This window comes from Halictus rubicundus, chromosome 15 (assembly GCF_050948215.1).
Source record: "Halictus rubicundus isolate RS-2024b chromosome 15, iyHalRubi1_principal, whole genome shotgun sequence".
NCBI lineage: Eukaryota > Metazoa > Arthropoda > Insecta > Hymenoptera > Halictidae > Halictus > Halictus rubicundus.
The window spans coordinates 7754100-7777552 of NC_135163.1; the positions used below are offsets into that span (position 1 = coordinate 7754100).

The 23453-nt window shown below is 44.9% G+C and overlaps 4 protein-coding genes across 8 annotated transcripts in view; 2 read left to right on the forward strand and 2 right to left on the reverse strand.

Moving 5' to 3' along the window:
- Positions 1-23453, reverse strand: part of Stl (ADAMTS metallopeptidase stall) — a 313677-nt gene that overhangs the window by 152220 nt on the left and 138004 nt on the right. The gene's annotated exons all lie outside the window — the stretch shown is intronic.
- The window catches only part of LOC143361460 (dnaJ protein homolog 1), a 253582-nt gene that overhangs the window by 97681 nt on the left and 132448 nt on the right, over positions 1-23453 (forward strand). The gene's annotated exons all lie outside the window — the stretch shown is intronic.
- Positions 1-23453, reverse strand: part of LOC143361456 (neprilysin-1) — a 142825-nt gene that overhangs the window by 67271 nt on the left and 52101 nt on the right. The window lies entirely within an intron of this gene.
- Psr (bifunctional arginine demethylase and lysyl-hydroxylase PSR) overlaps positions 2615-23453 on the forward strand; it is a 175134-nt gene continuing 154295 nt past the window's right edge. The window contains exon 1 of the mRNA XM_076800892.1: positions 2615-2644. The gene's annotated coding sequence lies outside the window, so the exon portion shown is untranslated. The remainder of the gene's footprint in view (positions 2645-23453) is intronic.

Genomic DNA, 23453 nt, shown 5'->3' on the forward strand with positions numbered 1-23453 from the left:
TAGTCGGGACAGTTCTGCGACTTTTATCTGCCAGGTATTCGCGACATATATCGAGAAAAGACTGTATCTCCGATGATATTGTGACTACTAGCAGTATCCTCGTTTCACATTGAGTTATACGGTGAATCAATTGAACATTTATTGACATATTGACCTGGAAAAATTATATTCTGTGGTACAGAGTGTGGATAATATGTATGCAAAATGTCGATACAAACTGCCGTGTCCCGGTTTCCTTGGGAAAATGTTTACACAATACTCGAAATGACGCTCCAGACGAGAACACCCCCTTAAAATCGATGCGCTGATATGACGCAGATTATAATGAAACGGAGACGTCCACGGAGATGCACAGTTCGAATCGGGATTGCTTTTTTATTTGCGAGAGGATTTTTCATTTGGGATTGACGGGGCTCGTTGATGAGAATGTATCGTATCTCGGATATTTTATCTCGGAGGGTCAACCATTGAGGAAGCTGGTTTTCGAATTTTTATGATATTCTGAAGGCACGATTAATGGGTGCGAATTCATTAGAATAATGCTAATAGATATTGCACAATTTTTAAATTTAGTTTGTGAAGCTACTATGATGCAACCAAATAAAATATACTCTGTACGAAGGAAACTATAATCTGCAGAAATCCGTACAATTTTTGATATTGCTCTAACGTTATCGGGACCACACAAATATAATTTCTCTTCATATTTTGTACGAAAATAATGTTATTGAATACCGTAATATGATTTATGATAATTAAAACTCACTTTTTTCAGCACAAATCTAACGTTATCAGGACCACACAAATATAATTTCTCTTCATATTTCGTACGAAAATAATGTTATTGAATACCGGAATATGATGTAAGATAATTAAAACTCACTTTTTTCAGCACAAATCTAACGTTATCAGGACCACACAAATATAATTTCTCTTCATATTTCGTACGAAAATAATGTTATTGAATACCGGAATATGATTTATGATAATTAAAACTCACTTTTTTCAGCACAAATCACAACTATCACTAGATCTCGAATTTCATGTCAATTGCAAAAGCAACAGCAAACTTGAAATATTCCTTCGGAGATGTTCACTCTGTCGCGATTCGAACAACACTGACCTTAAGAAACATTTTTCCGAAAAGTTTAGGAGGGGGCATAACGCCGGGATGGTCAGACGAAAAAAAAGGGCACGAAAGGGACCGCTATAGGTACTAGAATTTATGGCAACCAGATGTTTCGGTTTTTCTGGAGATTGGTGCGCAGATGGGTACAAACGCTAGATAAAAAAATTTGGTTACCCCGTTTTTGTTTTACCCTGCCTTTTATTTCGGTAAACCGGTAAAATTCGTCAGAAATACATTGTTGAACGCGATATTTGTCATTGTTTGCCAGCGTTGGCGTTTACCCGGTGGGTGATTTTAGGCCAGTCCATTCTTCACTCGCTGTTGTCGAAGATGGTAACGGACGCACGCTCTGCAACCTAATAAATTCCGTTGTTTATCGAGCGAGAACCGTGCGCCTCCGTAAAGTGTTCCCGGCAACCAGCTATTTCGGTAAACACTGATAATTGCGATTCGACCGGGTTTACCCGCGAGTAATTGCCGTTTATCCGTAACCGTTCGCTCGTGCGCGCTTTAAACCGAGCCCCGAGACACGATAAGGCGGCAAAAACAGGGGAATGGAGGGGCCGAGGAGGGGGAAAGGAGGGGTCACGGAGAATCGGCAAGCGAAATGTCGCGCGAGCGACCCTTTCGCGTACTCGCGTGATCACGCGACAAGCCCCGCTTAAGTAAATGGCAAATTTCAATTTAAACTTCCCTGGGCATTTCCCGGAACAAACCCCCACTCAAATTCGAATTTTTACGAATACGATTTTTGCATTTTAAGAGAAAGATGCGTGGGTGTTATCTGGAACGGTAAAAACAATTAGAGGAATTTAACCCTTGAGTGCATAGGTAAACTAAATATTAGGAACACGAATGCATACGTGGGGTCCATTGAGGACCCCACTTACCTAATTCCTTGCTAACTTTGATTACAGCAACAATTTATTTCTGTAAACTTTCTGTGAAACTGTACAATTTCTGTAAACTAAAAATGGCGCGGCTAAAAATGTTAACACAAAATCCAACACTGCATTTAAGGGTTAAAAATACTGTTCTAGTACTTTAGACCCGCAATGTAAGAATGTTCTAAAACGTTTCTATTATTTTTTGCTCGTCTTGCAATTTCAGGATACAGTCTTGTACATCGATTTTCCCAGTTGGTTTATAATTTTCCCAGTTGCGAATCATTTCAATTTCACAGTATAAATCGTGGGAAGATAATTGGCGAAATGAAACATCATCGTTAACTGTCTCCGCTGTCAGACCGTATTTCCGGCGCCGCAGGACGGTTCGCAGCGTAGTCGATATTGCAGCGAACAATCCGAGGGTAGTGGATTATTTTCCCCCGGCGCGGAGGGTGCGCAGTCATTCGTCATACGTCTGATTTCTGTAAAGCGTATCACGCTCGGCAAACTGCAAACTGCATCGCGGGTTCAGCACGAGCGAAGAAACCGCGGCAGAGAAAGAACGAGGGAGAAAGCAAAAGAGAAAACGCAAAAGAGAAAAAGCGAGAGAGAGAGAGAGAGAGAGAGGGTGGTCGGAGATTGTAGCTAATAAAAACGAAACACCGCGGAGAAAATAAAAAAGGGGAAAAACCGGCGCGCGAGATCGCGTGTCGCGACCGATAACGATCGCAATATAATACGGCCGCTTATAATATCATTGGCGCGGCTTATCCGGTCGGCCGATCACTTCAATTCATAATAGAATTTATTTTCTAACGCGAGAATCGAAACGGACGTGTTTAGTGGTAGGAGGTAGAGAGGGGTGAGAGAGGGAGGGGAGAGATTGTGTTCCCCTTGAACCAAGTTTTCCCCTCGCGGGAGGGCTGTTAGCGTCACGAACGCGCTCCATGGGAAATAAAGCACCTCGAGTGATCTCTCGAGTCGGAGATTTACTCGCGCGGAACGACAGCGCGACGAGTGGCTGCTTAATCGACGCGTTACCCGGCCTTGGGAACAACGCTGCCACTATTATCATAAATTTGTCCCGGTCGCCCTTTTTCGACACCCCTCTGACAACCTCCCTAGCTGTGTTTGATTTGATGCAAAAGTGGTGTCTTTGGGCAAATTAAAATTAAAAATGTTTAAATTCACATTTTTTCGGTTTATTTACCATTTGTCTAAATGTAGGTCATCGCTGGACTGCGGATCTTTATGTAATTATGGGTGCAGAAAATTTTCAAGAAATGCTGGAATATTAAATTCGACAGAATTTGGCACGATTTTAATTTATGTCGGATCCGCAAAGACTGTTACTACTGTCGAAAAGATTTTATTTTATTACACTTTCTCGAAGCTCGTCTACAAACATTGCAAATTGCATGAATTCCATCTGTCTGACTATAGTAGACCACTTGTATTCTACGCATTTGGCCACAGAGAGCAGATATTCTCGATGTATGACTATAAACTGAGCTATTCTACTTGGTTCGACCGTGACACATTCCTTCCCACTTGTCTGACCCTGTATCATGCATATCCCTATTTAAAACAGCGTGGAATAGGAAGGCTATAGCTAGATATATACAATAAAAATAATAGAAGAGGTCGTAGAGTATGGAAAAGTAAGAATTTCTCATGTCGTAAAATAAATAAATGAGCTATTGGAAAAGACAGACTTTCTTAAATTGTTTTAATCTCTCAAGTATTTCGAACTTTGCCTACCCACGTTTTCCATAAACGCATAAAATCCGCCGTCTAAGTATTTACAATTGAATTTATGTGTTGTCTGATCATATGCGATCTTAGTCCACTGGAGGCTATTTTCTCTACCCACTCCACTCCGGGGCATTTGTATTCTACTGGTGTGAGTAAATTCATTCCACAGTCCCTATTGTGCTTGCCTGTCTGAAGATCACCCCTAATACAACTTGCATGAACATGAAATAACACTATCTCACTTGGAGCATCATATACCATACCTATTCTAGCTGTCTGACTGTAAGCTATCTTAATCCACTTGCTTGATCACTTCTATTCTACCTGTTTCACTATAGCTTGTGCTTGTTTCACTTGTCCAAGCGTAGATCAATTCTATTCTACCTATGTCGACATACATACATAATCACCATTCTCTTTGTGGAACCATAGACAGTCTCTATACCACTTGCTTGACCATTGATCATGCAATTTCTACGTGCGTTGACTCACCTACTCCACTTGTCTGACTTGTCGTGTTAATACCACTTGTCTGGCAACAAGTCATTACAATTGGTAAATAAAATTACGAAATGATTTTTAAAAAAAAGATCAAATTGCAATTTTCGTGTAGCCTGATATTTTGACACAATGTTACCGTCATAGATCCTCAAGAATATAGTTAAAATATTAATTCTACCATTGAAAGGGATTCGACCAGATTTACAGATTGAACATTTCCACAAAGCACCCCTATTGCCAGTACACCCTCAACAAATTTCCACTTCCTACCCTCGCTTTAAAAGCGATCCGAAAACACAAATCGGCCAAATTACAACAAGGTATAAACAACAATCTCGAATCGACAGTCGCACTCCGATATCTCGCGGCGCGTAATCAAATTACATTCCGCCCTTAACGCCGACCCCGGTATTTATCTGCGCCGAACATTCGGCGCGAATCGATACACATTTACTTTATTAAAACCGGGCGATTCGTCGCTCGGGAGACCTACAAATCCCTCGATCGGCGAACCTAGCCCCGAAACTGGGGGGTGGAAACCACCCCTCGGTGTCTCGAGGACGACGAACAATCCCTCCGCAAGAGTTACAACAGCGTGTCCAGGCGGCTGGCCGCAGGTCTAATTTCCAGTTTCCGGGACGGTTCCACAGCGAATTATCAGCCGATGTAACATCCCCCGTGACGCGTCCCACTATCCCCTAACGAACAACCCTTCCGAAGACACAGAGCGGCACGGAAGTAACGACGAATTTCGGGGCGTCGTCGATCGAAAGCAATCTGGCCAGCGCGTGCAGTTTGCGTCATGCTCCGAAATATAGATGTAACCAGAATCGGTGTGAGAGGGTTGGACGAAGGGGTTGGAGGACGCGGTGGTTGATGTCGATTCCGTATATATAACTCGACCCACCGGCGCGATTGTTCGGCCCGATTGAAATCACGCGAAGCTTTACTTAACGGCGAACTTGCGGATTTCGAGAGCACGGATACACCACCCCCGTCCTCCATCTAACCCTCTAACCGTCGACCCGACTCTTAATGGCGGCCGGGATGCTCCTCGAGCCTCTAATCGAAATTCTCCGGCGGCGTTTCTCAGACGAGAGTGTCGGGATAATTTCGTTTGATATATCGTCCCGCCGACCAGGAAACGTTTCACTCGACTGCGGGATCGTGGTCGATTATTTATGCGACTGGGGGTGCTATGAAATTCATTTTTTTTTTATTCTTTATGGTGGCTTTTAGTTGCAAGAATAAATAGGATATGGAAATAATTATAAAAGTATTCGAGCGATGAGATAGAATTATCTGTGTTCAGAGAAGAGGGGGTAGAAAGATTTAGTGGGTAGAAAATAGGGATACGGGGAGTATATGGTCAGACAAGTGGAAGAGAGAGGGTCTGTGATTCGACAATAGTATATTAGGTTCGATTATGACCATACAAATGGAATATCGTGGGAGACACGTAAGAAGAATTAAGTTGACTCAAGCTGAAACTAGTAGAACAGGTTGGCCTGTGGTCAGACAAACACACTGAGAATGATTTTCGTAAAAGTGAAAGAATAAAATGGACCGATATGCTTACTTCTAAATGAGTGACACTAAATAAAATTGCATATGTACGTGGTGAAAAGAGTCTCGAGGCGAAATTAGTAGAACAAGTCAGTCTGTGGTCAAACAACAAAGACGAATACACTCACGATCATCGTTATACGCGTAAAACAAGAGAATAGACTATTTCTAAATATATGGCAGTAACGAAAAATGAGGTAAGTCGTAAGAAAAAACTTGAAATGAAATTAGTAGAATAGAATCTCTGTGGTCAGACAACTGGGCAAGCAGAACATGAAATTATACAATACATATTATAAGCAATGTGGCCAATGGTCAATTAAGTATAATAAGGTTCTTATCATGTGACTTGGATAAGATTCCTTACACAAGTGGTATAGAAGGGCCTGTAGTCAGCCTACAGCCTTACAGAGCGCAGAGAAACCAAGAGAAATCAGTGAAGCGAATAGAAAATAGTCAAACATCTGCAGTCAAGTGATAAGGGGAATTCTGTAGGAGGTTTGATATTGATTCTAATTCGCGTCGGCGGTAATTAGAAGCCGTAACGAGATGCCGGTCGCGACGAGGGTAGAAGGCACGGCTCGATGGAATATCGCGGCCGAGAGCAGAGATCCCCGGCAGCGGATCGAAAACGCGTGAACACCGGAACGTCGGGAGTGCGCCCCACGATGGAAACAATCCGGAAGTTCCATTTCCGCTGGCCACAGTCTTCCCCGAGCGCCTCGGCACGGGAATTCAATCGAGATACGGGCCGGCCCACCGCTTCGAAATTAACCACGGACGACCGGATTAATTCGCGTCTTCGACACCGGCGAATTTCCGGCAGACGAGGCCGCCCGGCTAGAATACGGCTGTCCGTTCGAATTCGTCGGCAAAAAAGCTCTCCGACAACGAGTTTACCTTCCCGAACAGTGGAACGAACACGGATAAACAGAACGGTGGACCGGGGCCGTTCCAGAGACATGATTAAAATCCAGCGACGATGTTTCCTAAATCTATACAATTAAGAGGGCCGCCAGTTTTCCAGAAACTTAAATTTTTACTTACAAGAAGAGGGTAAATTTTTAAATATTCGACCATACGATTTAAACCTTTTTTTTTAGAATTTGGGAAAATTAGTTTACCACAGGGTGTGACAAAGAAAATTTGGAAAAATTGTAGAGAAAATATTAGAAGTTTTTTACAACATTTTATGCGATGTTGGGAAGTTTAATGTCAATTTGTGGGAAGTGTCCACATTATTTGAACCCCTCAATACATGATATATCTACACAAAGCTATCTACTACAACAGGCGAAACGAGTGGACCCACAAGGTGTAACTTGTGGGAGCCATCAATGTCACTAGAATAAAGCTGCCCAGAATTCCCTAGAATCGCATGAATCGTTCCCGGCGCTGAATATTCGGTCTCCGTGAACACCGGACGCCTAAGCACGAGCGCAACAATCTCATTCTACCGAGCCTCGTCTCACAAACCGCTCGAGACAGTGGGAGAGGTCCGCGAGCGTGTCCGGCGTTTCTCATCGCGCTGTGAGCGTGCGTCGGTAGTCCTCTCGGGCCGGTTGATGATCTCTCAGTGTCGTTCTAGGGTCGGATAAAAGATTGTCGAGGCGTGCTAGAAAGGAGCCCATTGTTCCGCGCGGTAGGAGAGCGCAGCGAGGCAGAGCGAGTCGGAGCGGAGTCGGAGCGAGGCAGAGCGAAGCGCAGAAAAACCTAGCAGAGCTGACTCTCTATGTATAGACCGGGCAGCCAGCTACATTAGAGGGTTAGAGTCGTCGAGCAGCTTTTTTTAACCCCCGCACCGATGTTAACGCTCGACTCGGATCCGTGTCAAGGACAGTCCCGATCGGTCGACACTTCCGTGACTTTGCGCGGCCCGTTCGAAACCAGCTCGTCGGGTCGCTGGGAAAGATCGATCGATCGCTCGATGGGTGAAATCATCCCCCAGAAAAACGGCCGACCGCCAGAAGAGCTTCGCTCGGTCGACGGAATTTCCACGAAATTTGCTCGTATTTTTTACTCAACTCTGTGCCATCAGATTCAATTTGATTCACTGAAGGTTTGTCTGACCACAGGGCATCCTAATTCTACTGTAAGAATTTTACCTGAAGCCTGTCTCCTCCAATAACTCATTTATTTATTTTACTCCGTGAGGAAACTTTACAGTTACTTACAGTGCTACCTATGTAATTATCGTTGCTCCAATCGTCTGGCTACAGGTCTTCCTACTCCACTTGCACAGGCAGTTATTATATATTCTATCTGTATACCATTCATTCGATGAATTCGATGGTTAGATCTCTCTGCAGGAGGGGTGCAGGGGAAGGGGTAGAGCTCCATCCCTCGCCCTACAGGACGAATTCGGGAAAAGGTCGAGTTTGTTATAGTCATAGCAAAGATATAGAGCTTGAGAACATACTTCGAGGTTATTAAAATCGGCCAGATCGCCTCCAGTCAAAATAATTACCCTTCTTTACCCCTCTGGATTATTAGTAGACTCTACTTCGGATCGCTGGGAAAGATCCCCACCCCAACTTAAAAAACCAACCCCCCGGACTGCGAACCACCGGAGGCTCGTTGTGGTCGGGAAATCTCCGAGAAGTTTTCGCCCCCGAATTTTTCCGGTCCCCCGGGGGTGTCGACGCGACGGTTCGACGCGCGTGCAACGTCGCCGCGACGGGTCAAGATCGTCGGGTTCTTCGTCAAAGTCGTTCTCTCGTCGCGGAAGAGCGCACTTTCCGCTGAAAGTCGGAAGTTCGCGTCTCTCCTCGTCACGAGTGAACTGAATAGCGCCGCTGAAGAGCAAAAAGCTGGATGGTCCGCAACGGAGCGCGAGTTTCTCTTTGTGTGTGCGTGCCCCGCGTGCTCGCGCGTATGTGTGCGACCCTTTTTGCCCGCCAACCCCGCTTTAACCTACGGGCGCAATTGATTTCGCGCGCTCCTGCGTCCCCCGGGGACCCGACAGCGACAAAGTTTTTATTTTCGAGGCATGATTGAAGGCACTTTGGCCCGCTACTTCCGACGCCGCCCTTTTTGATCGATCGATCCCTTCGCGTTTGATCCGATGTGCTTACATCCGCGGATCGATCGGCCGCGAAACATGCCCGGTTTGCCGTGTCGTTGGTCCCCGGATTTTTTGGAGCTGAGTTGACATGAACGGCGCCTAACCGATATATTGCGTGTCTCCAAGATTCTAGATATTTCCCACAAATTCGGTATTGTGTTGTTTAAAAATTGCTGAATCCCCAAATTGAGTGTTGTGTGTCCTAAATGTTCAAGACAGTTACCAAAGATGACGGTAAATAATTCTTTCAGCGATCACACCCCCTTCATCAAACACTGTCGACGTCGTTTTCCCCAACAGTCTGCAACAATCTCGCATCGTTCGTCCGCAACACTAATCTTTCTTCCTCAAATTGTTTTCTTACCACCGCACAGATCCCGGGACTATACCAAGGAGAAGAGTCGAGACAGCTTATCAACGGTAACGTGAGTCTCCGGTTCAGTAAATTGATCATCGTCGTCCTGCAGCGAGCGAAACAGGGACAGACACGGGGACAAAGAATGATGGAAAAAGAGAAATGGAAGAGAATGATTATTATCGCGTGGCATTTGCGGCTTCCCGTTTCGTGCGAGAGACGACGTTTCGTTCTGTCAATTATAGGGGAAGATTAGTAGAATTAAATTTCCTGTGTAAGTGGAGCGGGAAGACCTGTAGCCAGACAAATGGGACAAAGATAATACGAGAAAAGACATTGTGTTCGTGCAAGCAACACTTCATCGTACGGTTAAATAAATAAATCAGGTATAGGGGAGAGGTTGGAATTGTTGCAGTAGAATGGGTCGGTCTGTCGTCAGACCAACGATGAAGTTCAATGATCGAAATTCAATGTGAATTCAGGTCAGAGTCAAATAAGTGGAATGAGGTTTCCACAAAATAAAGTTGTCTCTGCAAATAAGGAAGCCTGTGGCCAGGCAAGTATAAAAATGACAATTATGGAACAACATTGTATGCAACTGAAAGGCTTTCAGCTGCAGTAAAATAAATAAATGAGCTGGTGGAAATGACAGGCTTCGGCTTAATATATTACTGTGGAACTGTGGACTGCAGTTAAACAAATAAAGAGAAGATAATCAAGAGTGATTTACACTTTCACTACGTGAAACGTATTAATAAGGCTTCTGAAGCCTAGAAAACCTATTCCTGAGTGGTAACCTCGAAGGAAACAATTTGATTATATTTCTAATTTGTTGATTATTATTGAGTTTACTACTGTAGAAAGATAGCAGTAGAATCAGAATGGTTTGTAGCAGATAAACGGTCCATAGTCGAGTAGCAAGTGGAATGGAATTTCAATCCCAAAAATAATATAAAAGTGCTCAAGTGAAACGAGTCCGCCAATGGTCGGACAAGCGGAATGAAGACAATGAACGATCACGCTGTCCAGAGAAGTGAGTCCTCCTCGCGCTCTGAAATAAATGAGCCGGTACAAAATACCAGCATCAGCTTAAAGTATTGCAGTAGAATGTGGTCTGTGGTCAGACACGGAAAAAGAAGAAGAATGGAAGAAATTGATTATTACCGCGTGGCATCTGTACCCGTCGTTTCACGCGGTAGACGATCCGTTTCGCCAATTACTGGGGAAGATTAATTGCGTTGTCGGAAGGAACCAACCACCCCCTGTCCCTTCGGCCCCTCTCTCTCTCTCTCTCTCTTTCTCTCTATTTCTCTCCTGCAGTCCCGTAGCCGAGAAAAAAACGACGAAAATGAGGCGCGTCGCGAAAGCCAGAGAGTCGAAAGTCCCCAAGGGTGTCAAGGTTGGGCCAATTTGGCCTCGAGCTGAGCCCGGGGGATGATTTACTCGCCCGATGGTCGTGAAACTATTCCGCGAGCGGAGCCCGGCAGGAAACTATGCCGGGATTCGGACCTGGACTCCGCTTGTTCCGTTTTGTGTCCTTTATCCGAACTTCGGGCCGAGTCACCTTCAGAAAGAGACATTTGTCAATATTATGCTCGATCTTTCTCGGGTGGAAACGCTGCTTCGACCATCGATACCAAGAGTTTACGACGTGGACATAGCGATCCTGTTCTTGATACCGTTTCCGAACTTATGGCACTGAAAGGTTGTCCCATCGATAATGCAAATATGCGAATTTTCCGTCGCCTTTGTCGACCAAGAAAATATTTTCTGTAACAACAATCCTAGCGCACGCAGCAAAATTGTTTCCAAGTAACTTTACCGAACAATCCAATTTTCCTCGGGAGGACGTTTTTAATACAGTGAAAAATCCTACCGCCAAGGGTAAATACGGAAGCTTCAAAACTTTTAACATTCCGTCGTGAAAGTCCATCACTGCGGGGACAAAAACCGCAACCCTGTCATTCTCCGATGGCACAATAGGAGTCACAAAAGTCACGAGGAACGTCGAGTGGAAAATCAACGGTGGAAACAAAACGTGCCGAAAAATTCTGGAAAGGACAGGTCGACGGTTGCAGCGATCGAACGTAGTGGAACAGGAAGGTCTGTGGCCAGACAAACACAAAACCGAGAGCGTACAGAAGTAAAACGCGCTTACGCAATGAAATATATAAATGAGCTAATCAAATGTACAGGCTCCAGCTTGTACAATTTCAGTAGAATCGGCGTGCCTGTGGTCAGACAAATAGACCAAAGAATGACTTCAATGAATTAAATCTGTGATCATTAGATTGCAAGTTTTATAAACTTATGAAAGAAATGGGTACATAAAACGGTAGTAAAATTAGAAAAATTTAAAAATACTGTAATATTATTTTCAACATGAAACGATGAGAAACGTATTTCGAAAGAAAATATATTTTTATTTCCCTCCAGTCTGTGGTGGTTCACGTAGAAAATTTTCGAATAAAATTGACTACGCGAGTAGAATAAGCAGGTCTGTACACAGACAAATAGGAAAATGATAAAAGAGAGAGGAGGACTGTATGGAAAGTGGCACAATAGACGCCATCAAAGAGATTCCCGAGAACCGTCGAGTGGAAAACGGTGGAAACAAAAGCCGCCGAAATATTGTGGAGAGGAAACGCGTCGGTGGGCGATCGAACATAGTGAAACATAGTGAAACATAGCGAAAGACGAGCCGCCGGCACCGACCTTCCGAAGGATCGAATGCCGAAGACGGAGAGGGTCGACTCCTGCGAACTGGGTCACGGGGGTGCTGTTCCACACCGCGGGGTTGAAACGCACGCGAGCAAACCTTTTCGTCCCGTTCCCGGTGCGTGTACGCCTCTTTTTGCGCCGCGTTATCGGCCCCGGCACGCACGCGATCCGCTCGCTGCGCAAAAAAAAGCACAATCTCCGACCCCCTTAAAACAACGGGGAGAGAAAGCGCGAACGTTTCAAGGATGCGAGCACTGGTGACGTCATCGGCTGATGCGCATTACCGTGCGTTCGCCTGCATAATTACGCACCGGGGGTGCAGCGCGCGCCAGCAGCCGCGTCTCTGTTCGCACGCGGATCGCACCCCGAGGGTCGTTCACTGATCCACGGCTTGTTCGAGGTCTCGCTGACACCTGCTGACATTATACTTGCCGACGGCGGTGCCCTAACAGCGACAGCAACATCCTAATCGCGACACCAGGCAACATTTAGAGGACCTTCTGGATGAACGCCTGGAGGGTGATATTTGGCAATTTTTTAGGAGAAGAGGTTAAACGGTATCGCAAAAATTCTTTTTGCAGGTTGTTAGTACACACCTTGGGGTAAGGAAAATATTTTTTTCTTGGAGATTTCTGTAGAGGGTGCTTTGTGAGGCTGGAGGTTTTGATTGCATCTTCGTTTCAGGGGATGAATGGTTGACCTGTTCCACTGAAAAATTGTTTCAACTAGTTTGTACGTTTGTAATGTTAGTGAAATATTTAGGGCTGTCTTTGGGAGGGGTTGTAGGATCTTTTCCACTAAGAAATGTTTCTGTAGCTTCCACAGTTGAAGGGTGAAAAATTCTCAAAGCTGAGAATGCGAATTTTCGAACCGAGGCAAATTTTTCAAAAACGTGAGTACAAGAAGCGGTCTCGAAATTCGTATTCATACGGAAATCTATGGAAAGTATTTGTTAGTTATTCGACGTATCGATGACTGATCTATTAAAGTGCGAAGGGTTAGATACCCTAAACGATTTCATTCCTCCGAGCGATTGCAACCTGCGCCCCAGGTAGCAAGGCGAATTTCAAGTTTCCAATGCTGGCAACGCTTTCAACATTTATTAAGACAGACCGCAACTTCGCTCGAGATCCCGAAAATACTCGAATACTCTCCGGGCCCGTGAAACATTCAAAGCGACTTTAATCCCGGACCCGTCGCAGCAACGTAAAAGAACTAGCTGAAGAGCGAACGGAATATTTATGGGTCTACGAAGACGTGCATGTAGAATGCTCGTCTTAATGAAGCTACTACCCTTAGGATGCACCACTTCACTATTTACAAACGGATGATCAAACGATTTTATATGCAAACCTATCTCCGATCTCACTATCCACAAAAATTTAATATTGAAAACGATTCGGTAAAATTTAACTGGTTAGGCAAAAATAATAATCCATCAATCAGGTGCCATAAATGCACAAAATCCGCAGTCCACCTATGCCAGAATACTACTAAATATTCAAACAAATTTATATTTGGTTTTTCTCCGGCACAATGACTGCAGAAAACGTTCATTTCGCATCGCATTAATAATCTTCATGCTTCGCGTCAACCAGGGAGAATTTCTTCGTCTCGCAAAAATTTTCCTGATGTTTATGAACGATTTCATAGAAGGGGTGAATTTGCATGAAGATCCGCGGCACGGTTCTACGACTGCAAATATTTGCAAAGGCCATTGTTCACGCGAGATCCGACAGAAATTTACGACCGCGATCGATGTCGACGAGGGATTCCGTGTAACGACGGCATCGCAATTCATTTATTTATACATTTATTTATTTATTTATTCATCGACGGGATAACGAGCTCGGGCGCGACTATTCTCTAATGAAACATTATGGAAAACAGATTCGACGCGGTTTTAGAACAGGTCGGAACAGCGCAGTCGATATTCGGTCCCCGGTGATTTATTGATATTTCACCGGGATGGAAAAATTCCGACGGAAAAATTCGTCTCTCATTGGCCCGGGACCGAGAGCATGAACGCGGTACCTGCCCGCTTGTTTTCTCAATTAAAAATGGCCGCCGCTGTTGACAACTTCCGGCGGGGGGCGGGGGCAAAACGAGCGAAAATTGGTTCCGTGGGAAAACTCGTGTCTTCCGACGGGGAACATGATGGAATAACAGTTAACACGCTCTCTCTCTCTCTCTCTCTCTCTCTCTCTCTGTCTCTCTCTCTCTGGCCCTCAGTTGTTTCGACGGTCTTCGCGAACACAGTATTTTTCATTGCATACCGCGCACACACGCTTCCCGAAACTTCACATAATGCGGTTACAGCGGAGAACGGTTGCTGGATTTTTCACCAGAATTGTTGCACAATTTTCTGTGCAATTTATAATGCGCATACGTATACTCGAAACTCGAGAAATTGAGGCGGAGTAGAACTTCAGCTTTCTCGTTGTTCTGTGCGATGCAACCGAGTGTTTCGAATTGAAACACTACAATGAGACTTCGTTAGACAGAAAAAAGAAATTAATAAACTAACCGGAAAAAAGGTTCAGCCTAAATTATTATTATTATTTGTGTGGTATTTGCCTAGTTTTAATGACGGTAATGTATACACTTACTTACTTTTGCATTCTTCAAACTGAAACCGATTTTTTCGTCGTCGAGGTCACTTCAAGGTCATGGTTGCGAAGATCGTTGAACTCGTCAACGATTTAGATGCTCGAGTTCAAATTCTCATCGTGTATATATTAAACACGTGTATATTTCACGATATGAATTAAAATATTAACGACCTGGGGATTATTTTTTTTTTTTTAGAGGAGCCAATGGAGCGCACACGGTTAAATAAATTTTCTATAAATGTTAGTGAGACTCTGTATCAAGAGTTGAACTGATTGCGCAAGCTAATACCTCAACGTTGTTATCAGAGGACAATACTGAACACGATACATGCTGAATCGAGTATATCAGGCAGACAATCAACGAGACAAGGAATCTTCTGAAGGACTGATCGTTGTTCTCGTCGAATCGAGAATCGAGCTATCGAGCTATCGAGAGCTACCTGTTCGCGTAAACGACTCCCGATCGACGCTGTCGAAACGATACACGGGACGCAGCCGATAGCCTCGTCCGGCCGACAATCGCGCGGATAATAATGTCAACGGCGGATTAGCCGGGCGTGCGCGGACGGCCGCGTAATTAATCGGTGGACAATTAGTGGATATCACGGTGGGTCGATGGGCCTGCGTGTAACGACGACTCGTTTACAGATCTCCCCGTACGGGCCGCTTCCGATTGTCCCGGGTGCAGTTTGCACGTCCCCGAAAACTCTATGATCTTCTATGTCCCCCATTTACGCGATCATCAACTCCGCTCGATCACCTTCGAGTGAATTGAGAAAAATAGTCCTCCCGTTATCGATCATTCGACCCGAGATACGCTAATCCTTTCGCTGGTGAACTCGACGAATCGCTTCCGTGCGCGCGAAGAAACTTCAGAATGCAATGAACGTTCGAGTTCAATCCTGTCGAAGAAGCGGAGAAACTGCAGAGTTTTATGGTGAATCTGTTTACAGAGAAGAGAATTTTCGCGAAATTTTTATGATAAGAAGACTTGAGGAGATCTTCGCGTGGAATAAAAATTCAAATTGCATCGGTCGGAGGAAACGGTAGGATTAAAATAGAAGTTTCCGTGTTTGACGATCCGTGATTCTCCTTGTCTCTTCGCTGTTCCACATTGCGTTAACCTCTTCGCGCTTTAACTATTTGCGGAGAAATGTCGACCGTGGTAAAATAATTATACCAATTTTTATTGAACGCAACGGTGGAACCTTGCTTGCTCGAAATCCATAAACTAAAATCAGTTCTATACTCACTGTAACGTGACAGGCTTGCGATAAAAATATTTGCAGTAGAATAGGACTGTCTATGGTCAGACGACAAGTGTACCAAAGGTGAACTTTGATGGTGCCATATTAAACTCCTTAATTAAATGGTCAAACTGGTAAAGAAGAAGTGCAACCATACAAATCGACTAAAATTGACCGTTTAAGTGGAATAAGAACACCCATAGCCAGACCAATAGAAAAATGAGAAGAGAAAAATACTGTATGCAAAAATAGGACTTCCTAACAGAGTAAAATAAATGAGCTAGGAAAGATTTCAACTAAAATTATTGCAGTAGAATCAGGACAGTCTGTAGTCAGACAAGTACATAAAGAAAGTACTGCAGCGAATTAAATTGTGATCATACGAGTCAAATAAAATTTCCTATACAAGTAGAATAAGAAGATGCATGCTCAGCCAGACAGAAAACTGCCAAGGAACACAGTAACGAAATTAAAATCGCCTCCAACCTTACTACCTGTAACGCAATCGAAGGGTTAGGCTACCGGTTCGCGAGAGGGAAAATAAAAATAGTTTGGCGGATCGGGTGTCACCGGATGCAAATTGGCTTGATAAAAAGGCACCCCAGGCAAACCGCCAGCAAACTGTCCACCCTCCACCGCCACCGCTATCAACACCGTCGCTCAAGCACAGAGAACGGCCGCATACGTTGGGGGCTGCTGCTGCTGCTGCATTCGGGGGTGCTTGCTTGCGGAACATCATCCGCGAATCAACCCCGCAAAACCAACCGCACGAGCCCGCAACTCGGTTGTCGGCGTACAGAGAAAAAAATCGTGCGCGCGGCTGCGGTCTTTCAGCGGCGACAAGCTAATCGATCCTCGCCGGCCAATCTCGTCGTCCACCGCCGCCAATTTTTTTTTTTTTCTGTTTCTCTTTTTTCCCGGATCTTTCGACCCCTGTTCAGAATTTCAATTATGCATTTTTTTTCCACCGCAACCGCGGCCGCGCGATATTCTTTGAAGCCTGACCACCCACCCGCCCGCCGTCGGTCACGGTGATTTCGACGTCCAATTAAATCTGCAGGCCTCGCGTCAGAATTTAAACGTTCAGAATATTAATACTCGCGGTTAGTATGAATTCACGTCGATCCGTACACTGGTGGCCGTAAAAGTGGTGCAAGAATAGAACAGTCTACTTATTCAAGGTAGGGGCAACTTATGGCCGTAAACGTATGGCATTGTGGTATTTTGTAAGTTTAAGGTAATGAGGGAAATATAAAAATTCTAGCAAAATATTGTAAGAAATTTGTTCTGATTCCCGACTGGGAAACGGGTCGGTGCTAAAAAGTAGTAATCCACGAAATAAAGTAAACGATGCAGAGGTGCGTCTTGTATCAATCGGAGCGGAAAGTAAAGGATCGATGGGGTTCGGAGGGGGACGGTTTAGCAAGCGGAAGACCGGTTCATTTCTGATTAATAGGACCGGCCGACGATTCGGCGCCGATACTGATTGATTAATCGCATTGGCGGCGGCGGCGGCGGCGGCGGCGCGGTATCGGCTCCACGGTGGCCAGCATTGCTTCGTTTCTATTCTTAGACCGCCTACATTGACTTTCTGGGTTAGAGCGTGCGGTTGTATTGCAATGACGTGAGAGTCCGGTGCAGCGGCCACCTCTCCCCCAACCAACGGCCTCGATATTTCGGCTTTTTTCCGGCCTCGAGTGCAGTCGCGGTCTAATTCGACGCCGCCGTTTCGACCCGATCTCGCGAGAAGTGCATTTCTGCACACCGGTCGCAACGCGAACATCCCCCCGTCCTCTCGGGGCTCAAAAATTCCGGGATATTCCAAAAAACTGTTTTCCGCTACTTGAGATAATCAGGTACGAGGGTTAGCCTAATTCGATTAGCCCTTTCGAACATTTTCGCAAAGGAAAAACTTCTTTTTTGGGACACCCTGTACATTTACCACGACTTGTTGCTTGCCTAGCTGCAACGTGATGAAACGCAACATTGCGATTCGTACCTTAATTTACCTCTGCTACTGTGATTTTATTATTTATTATTTAAACTTGTCCAACCAGGAAGCACAGTTTCATCCTCGCCGTGCTGCCTACGTGAAAATTAATTTCCATTCGGGGATGAAGGATGGAAATTTGCGGTGGCGAATGAATTGCGCGAAAATCCGAGCGAGCACTCGCGAGAGCAGGCAGCAGAAATCTATTTTCGAAGTATAATAGGCGTGCGCGGCGCTATGTCGGGAACCGTGGCTGACGTTTGGAAAAAAAAGACCGGTTGAGCGTGAACCGTGTAACGGATAGCTTAAGAGAACTGACCTGCAAAATTCGCTCGCGTGCAACGTGCACAGAGACGCTCTATAGCGCGAGCCGCTGCTGCTCTACCTGCAGTGTGCGCGACTTTATTCTCCAATTTAAAGGCTAAATATAATATTCGCCTGCTTAACCCGGTTCCGAACGGGCTGCGGACTATTTGCCGAGCTGTGCAGATTCTTTTCGACCTAAATCGATGGGATTAGGTTTTTCCATGGGGTCCGGAGACGATTCGTGGTGTTTTGGGGGCTCTAGGAAATTTTTATTCGGTCCACCTGCGATTTTTTGAGAATTTCATTCCGCTTTCGATGGCTGTCTAAAATTTGCGCAACCTTCAAGAGAACAAATATGTTGGTATCTCATTTTTTGATATTTATTTTGACGCCTCAGGGGATGATTTATAGGGTGTTCCGGGTCTTCAGGATTTTTATTTGGTGCCATCAACCCCACCTGAAAATCCTCTACGAAATTTTGAAGGGTTTTCATCCTGCATTTCACAGCCTTACAATTTTGAAGAAAGTATTAATGCTTTCCTCTTTGAACGGCTTACATACTTTATACTTTAATATTTATTTTGTGCCATTAAAGGACGATTCACAGTGTTCCAGCGCTCTAGGAATTTTTATTTCATCCACCAGTCCTACCTAAACTGTCTTTCCGATGCGTTCAGCAAGTTTAATCTAGTTTACCTACTACGTCTTATTTTTTAATACTAATCTTGTCCTGCTAAATGACGATTTATGATGTTCCGGGGCTCTAGGAATTTTTATTCGACCCACCAGGTCCGCCTGAACTGTCTTTCCGAAATTTTTAGTGGATTCAATCTTGTTTTCGACGACCCCACAATGTTCCCGTAAACTTCAGTGCTTCTCTTTATGAAATCCTCCTATATTTTATTTATTTTGTATCGAAAAAGTTTCAGTCACTCTTTAGAAGGTGAACGAAAGGAATTATACTGTTCGATTCGATTCGTGCAAAATTCACCTTCGAAAATCCAAAGAGATCTATCTCGTCCCGACCAGTCAGATTACATCAGCATCAGGATATTAATTTCTAGACCGTTGCGCAAGGAACGGACAGCCTCCCACGCAACAATTCCCACGCTTCCCACGTTTCCTATGTATCCACGTGTCGAGCGATCACGAGCACGCTCGGGAGTGTGTATCATCCCGATCGTTATTCGCTTTATCGCGTCAAACGTAGGCAGCTACGTCCCGGACGTCTCTCCCTCCGCGCGACGTCCGACGCACTCGCATTCGAAACACAACGCGTCACCTGGATGTCGGCTCAGGCCGCGGTCGTACTACTCGATTTTAATTCAGATGGTCCACGGTGTTTTAACGATTCAATAAAATCCAACGTACAGCGCGTCTACCGGGTGACTCTACATGATACAACCAAATCGAAAACATTCGGAACAGCTGATAAATAGCTAAGTTTGCAACTAAAAGTGACTATTTACTTTACAAAAATAACAACAACGTGCTGCCCAGCAATATTTTAAAAATAATCAAGGAAATAAATTTGTGGAATGATTCCTCGCGGACGTACCTTTAGAATCTCAACAGTTGTAAATTAACAATACTAGAACCCGTGATCCTAGCGTTAAGCTAGTGTAAAAATTGATTCTTCAGATCGAGGGAAAATCCTCTCTTCCGGTTCGGAACGCGCAATAAAATGGTGGTCAGGTGGCATATCGATCCCATCAGGGGAATCCCAGTCGGATTCCGGTTAGCTTCTTAAAACTCGAATCGATAGGTTACATAATCGCAGCCCGATACGTCGTGACCGTGTTTGCCTGGAGAACATAGTGCTCGATTGACCCGTTCCGCGGGAAAATCGATCGCCAGCCGCGATTTCGAGGCGGATAAACCCTCTCCGGGAAGATTGACTACTGGACCACCTCGGTTCTTGGTTAACGCTCGCCGAAATCTTGTTAAAACTATCGATTAGCTGCCGCGCGAAAACGTCGCGGCCAGGATACAACCCCGAAAGTTTGGCAACCTCTCTTGATACTCGGGACGCTACGATTCCGGCGAACTGGAAGAGAAACGCGTGTGTCGGGCTCAAGGACGTTGTCACGTGGATGACGATAACGCGGGGAGCCTTGGAAGTTGCTCGTGGCTGAGCTTGAAACGTTCAACAAAAAGCCTGTCGAGCTTTGTGCTCGCAAAAACGCGTTTCGATCGCTCGTTTCGTGCCACCACGAAATGTGTGTGTGTGTGTGTGTGTGTGTGTGTGTGTTGATACAATACAAACAATCCACTTTTTCCAGTAATGTTTCTCTCTGAACACATTTTCTACAACCATTTTTACCATGAATTTGCACGTCCGGTAAATGCATAAATATCCGCAGTCTATTAACGTGTTAACACCAGACCTACCGGACCAGTCAAAATGACTGGTTCTGAATTTTTTTCTTTTACAATTACTGAAATTGTAAGAATGTTTTAATGAACCTCTTCATTGAAGCACATATTACAATAAATGTTGTATGAAGTCTGAATGGGCAGAGTCTTGTCACTGTTACGAAGCAACATACGTCAGTCGCATTTATTGCTCGGTGGTTCCAGTATTAATGAACTACAAGCATGTATGGCGGGTTAGATCAAAATGCTTCAGCAATTTAACGAGTGGAGGTCCACCGTTCGGAGCGTCAACAAGATTCTCATTAACTCGTATCATCCTCGCTATCAATTCTTGCGGCCGGGAGCGGTCTCGCTCGGACGGGCTCCGTCTTTTCCCAGGCACGGCGAAGTGTCTCGTCGTGCGACAGAAAAGCGAGCAACCGGGCGACCCATTCAAGAACGTTGAACACCACCACACCCACGACCCGGTTCTTTTCACGACGATCGCCCGCCGTGAAGCTTTTCTCCGGCGATGCGACCCGACAAATTCTTCGTTATTATTTCCTGGACCGCGGGGGTGTATTGTCAGCGTCGCCCGTTAATCCGAACACCCCTTTCTACCCGCCCCTGTATTCTCCCGGTGAGATTCTTTCTCGAAAAAGAAAGGAAAAAGAGATCTGAACGGTACGAGTCCCGCGAATGCGATTTATACTAAACGCGACCTGAAACGATTCCGGTCACGGCCGATCGCATGCTCCCCTGCCACCAAGTACCAGTGTCGCCGCTGAATGTACTGTTCTACCGCGGCTCCTTTATCCAGTAGCGCGAGTCAACGATTTCGCAGACAATAGGGTCTATCTACTCGCTCCGCGGTTTGTTCTTGCCCCTTGGGAACTTGGCTTGCGAATTTGAGACTCGGCGCTTTTAGTTGGGAGCGTCTGGCGGAATGACACTTTCCAAGGATTGATTGTATTGTATTTATGCCATTGTTCTAATACCCCGTTTTGTGAAGATATTTAAACAAATAAGTTTCCTTATACAGTCAGAAGCAGAATTAAATGGACACCCTTGGAAAAGTAATAACTTTTTCAAAACTGGACCAGAACACTCTTTTTTTTGGGATTTAATTTTTAAAAAGTTTATTAATTTTTAAAGCGTACCCACTTCATTTTTTCCCCCGATTGAATATCCATATTAATTTACACCTTCGTACACCCACCAAATGATAGAAATTGTAACCGGTCTGGCGAACAAGAGGATAATCTACTCGCACCATTACGAGTTTCTTCCTGGTGCACGGAGCCGCCATCGATCTTCGAAATCGGAAGTTCCCTGCCACGATGGATACCTCAAAATATGGCGGAAGTGGTTGACAAATAGCGCTCGACGAATAGCGTGAAGCGGGATGCATGTATCGTCGAGTTCCACTACTTACTCGCTGGCGCGGCGAAGTAGTGCGAGTCAACGATTTCCGACGGCCAGACGTAGACGGTATCCGTGCCGAGAGCTTTATGCACAGCAATTACGGTCAATTCGACGAATCCTGTCTCGTGCCAGACTACTTCCTCAACACCATCTGTCTTCGCTCATCTTCGCGCGGAAACGCTTCGGAACGCACGCGAACAGAAAACTCAAGGCAAACACGTCGCCCGGAAACCTAATCTATCCTGGCGAAATATTTATTGGGTCCTTGTGGAAATCTCTCTGAAGGACTATTACGGTGGACAATTTACTTTAAATTAATCTCAGGAATGACAATTTTAATGAAAAATTTGTGGGATTCTCAAGGAACATAAAAATGAATATAAAAATAGACTTAAAATTAAGAGTTAAAATTGAAATTCAAATAGACTGAGAACGAAAATTAAAGTACACAAAAATTCAGGTAGCCCTCAAATAAAAATTAGAATAGACGAAAATTAAAGTGGAGGTGCATATTTCCGCGAAATTGAATGCAAATGAAATTCGTTACAGGAAAGAATTAATGAAAATATGAAACGGTGGATGTTAATTAACAAAGAGTATTGTTAGATCGCGTCGAGTCTAAACGAGCAAAAGTGGTGAGCAGCGTGTCGTTTAGTTATCGAAGCGTCAGTTTCGTGATTTCCGCGGACGTATGAATAATCGATCGACCCGGGGACGCGTTTCTGTTCGAAACGGCCTTAGAAAAGAGGGCGAAGAACGAAGAGTAGCATACCGCGTACCGTCGACGATTGAATATGCGAATGAACGCCGCTCTGCGACAGATGCATTATGGTTACGTTGCCGCGGAACCTGTCTCCTACAAAGCGGAACAAACTGTGCACGATGCAACACGTGCACCTTTGTCGACGGACGGTTCCCCGCTGGACGGAAGTCGCAGAATAAGTTGCCTAGATAGTAGAAACCCTGTCCATAGTACTCGAGCGAATCGCTCAAGCGTCAGCCGAAATGCCGGTGTTGCGACCGGACTATCGATCCTTACATGGAAATCATTTTTCGGGGGAATTTATCGCTAAGAGTTCACAGATGCTACAAATAAATTCACGGGAATTTTTCAGATACAGCAAATATGCAAAAGTTCTTTCATAGAAATTACAAAAATTCATAGTATGCAGTTTGAGACGTATATATTCATTTCACAGTGAAAATTTGTTCCGCCAAGAGAAAAATTATCAAAGCTACTGTACTCAGACTTTTTGGGGCGGGAAGCTCCGGTGCAATTTCCCAAGAGCATAAATGATGCTGTTTGACGCGGTTCATTTTCCCATAGACACGACGCTAATACGGCTAAGCAGCGGCGAGCAGTTTGAAAGCGTCGAGCGGCCGAATTTCATTCGGTCGCATTTAAATACGGACAACCGGGAAAGTTTAATCAGTCCGAGCGTATTTCGCGCGAGCGCCCGAGCGATTCCGAATTAAACGAACTTTGTTCGGGACACAAGGCCGGAAGAGGGAGAATGATGCCCGCCCCGATGAAAGTTCA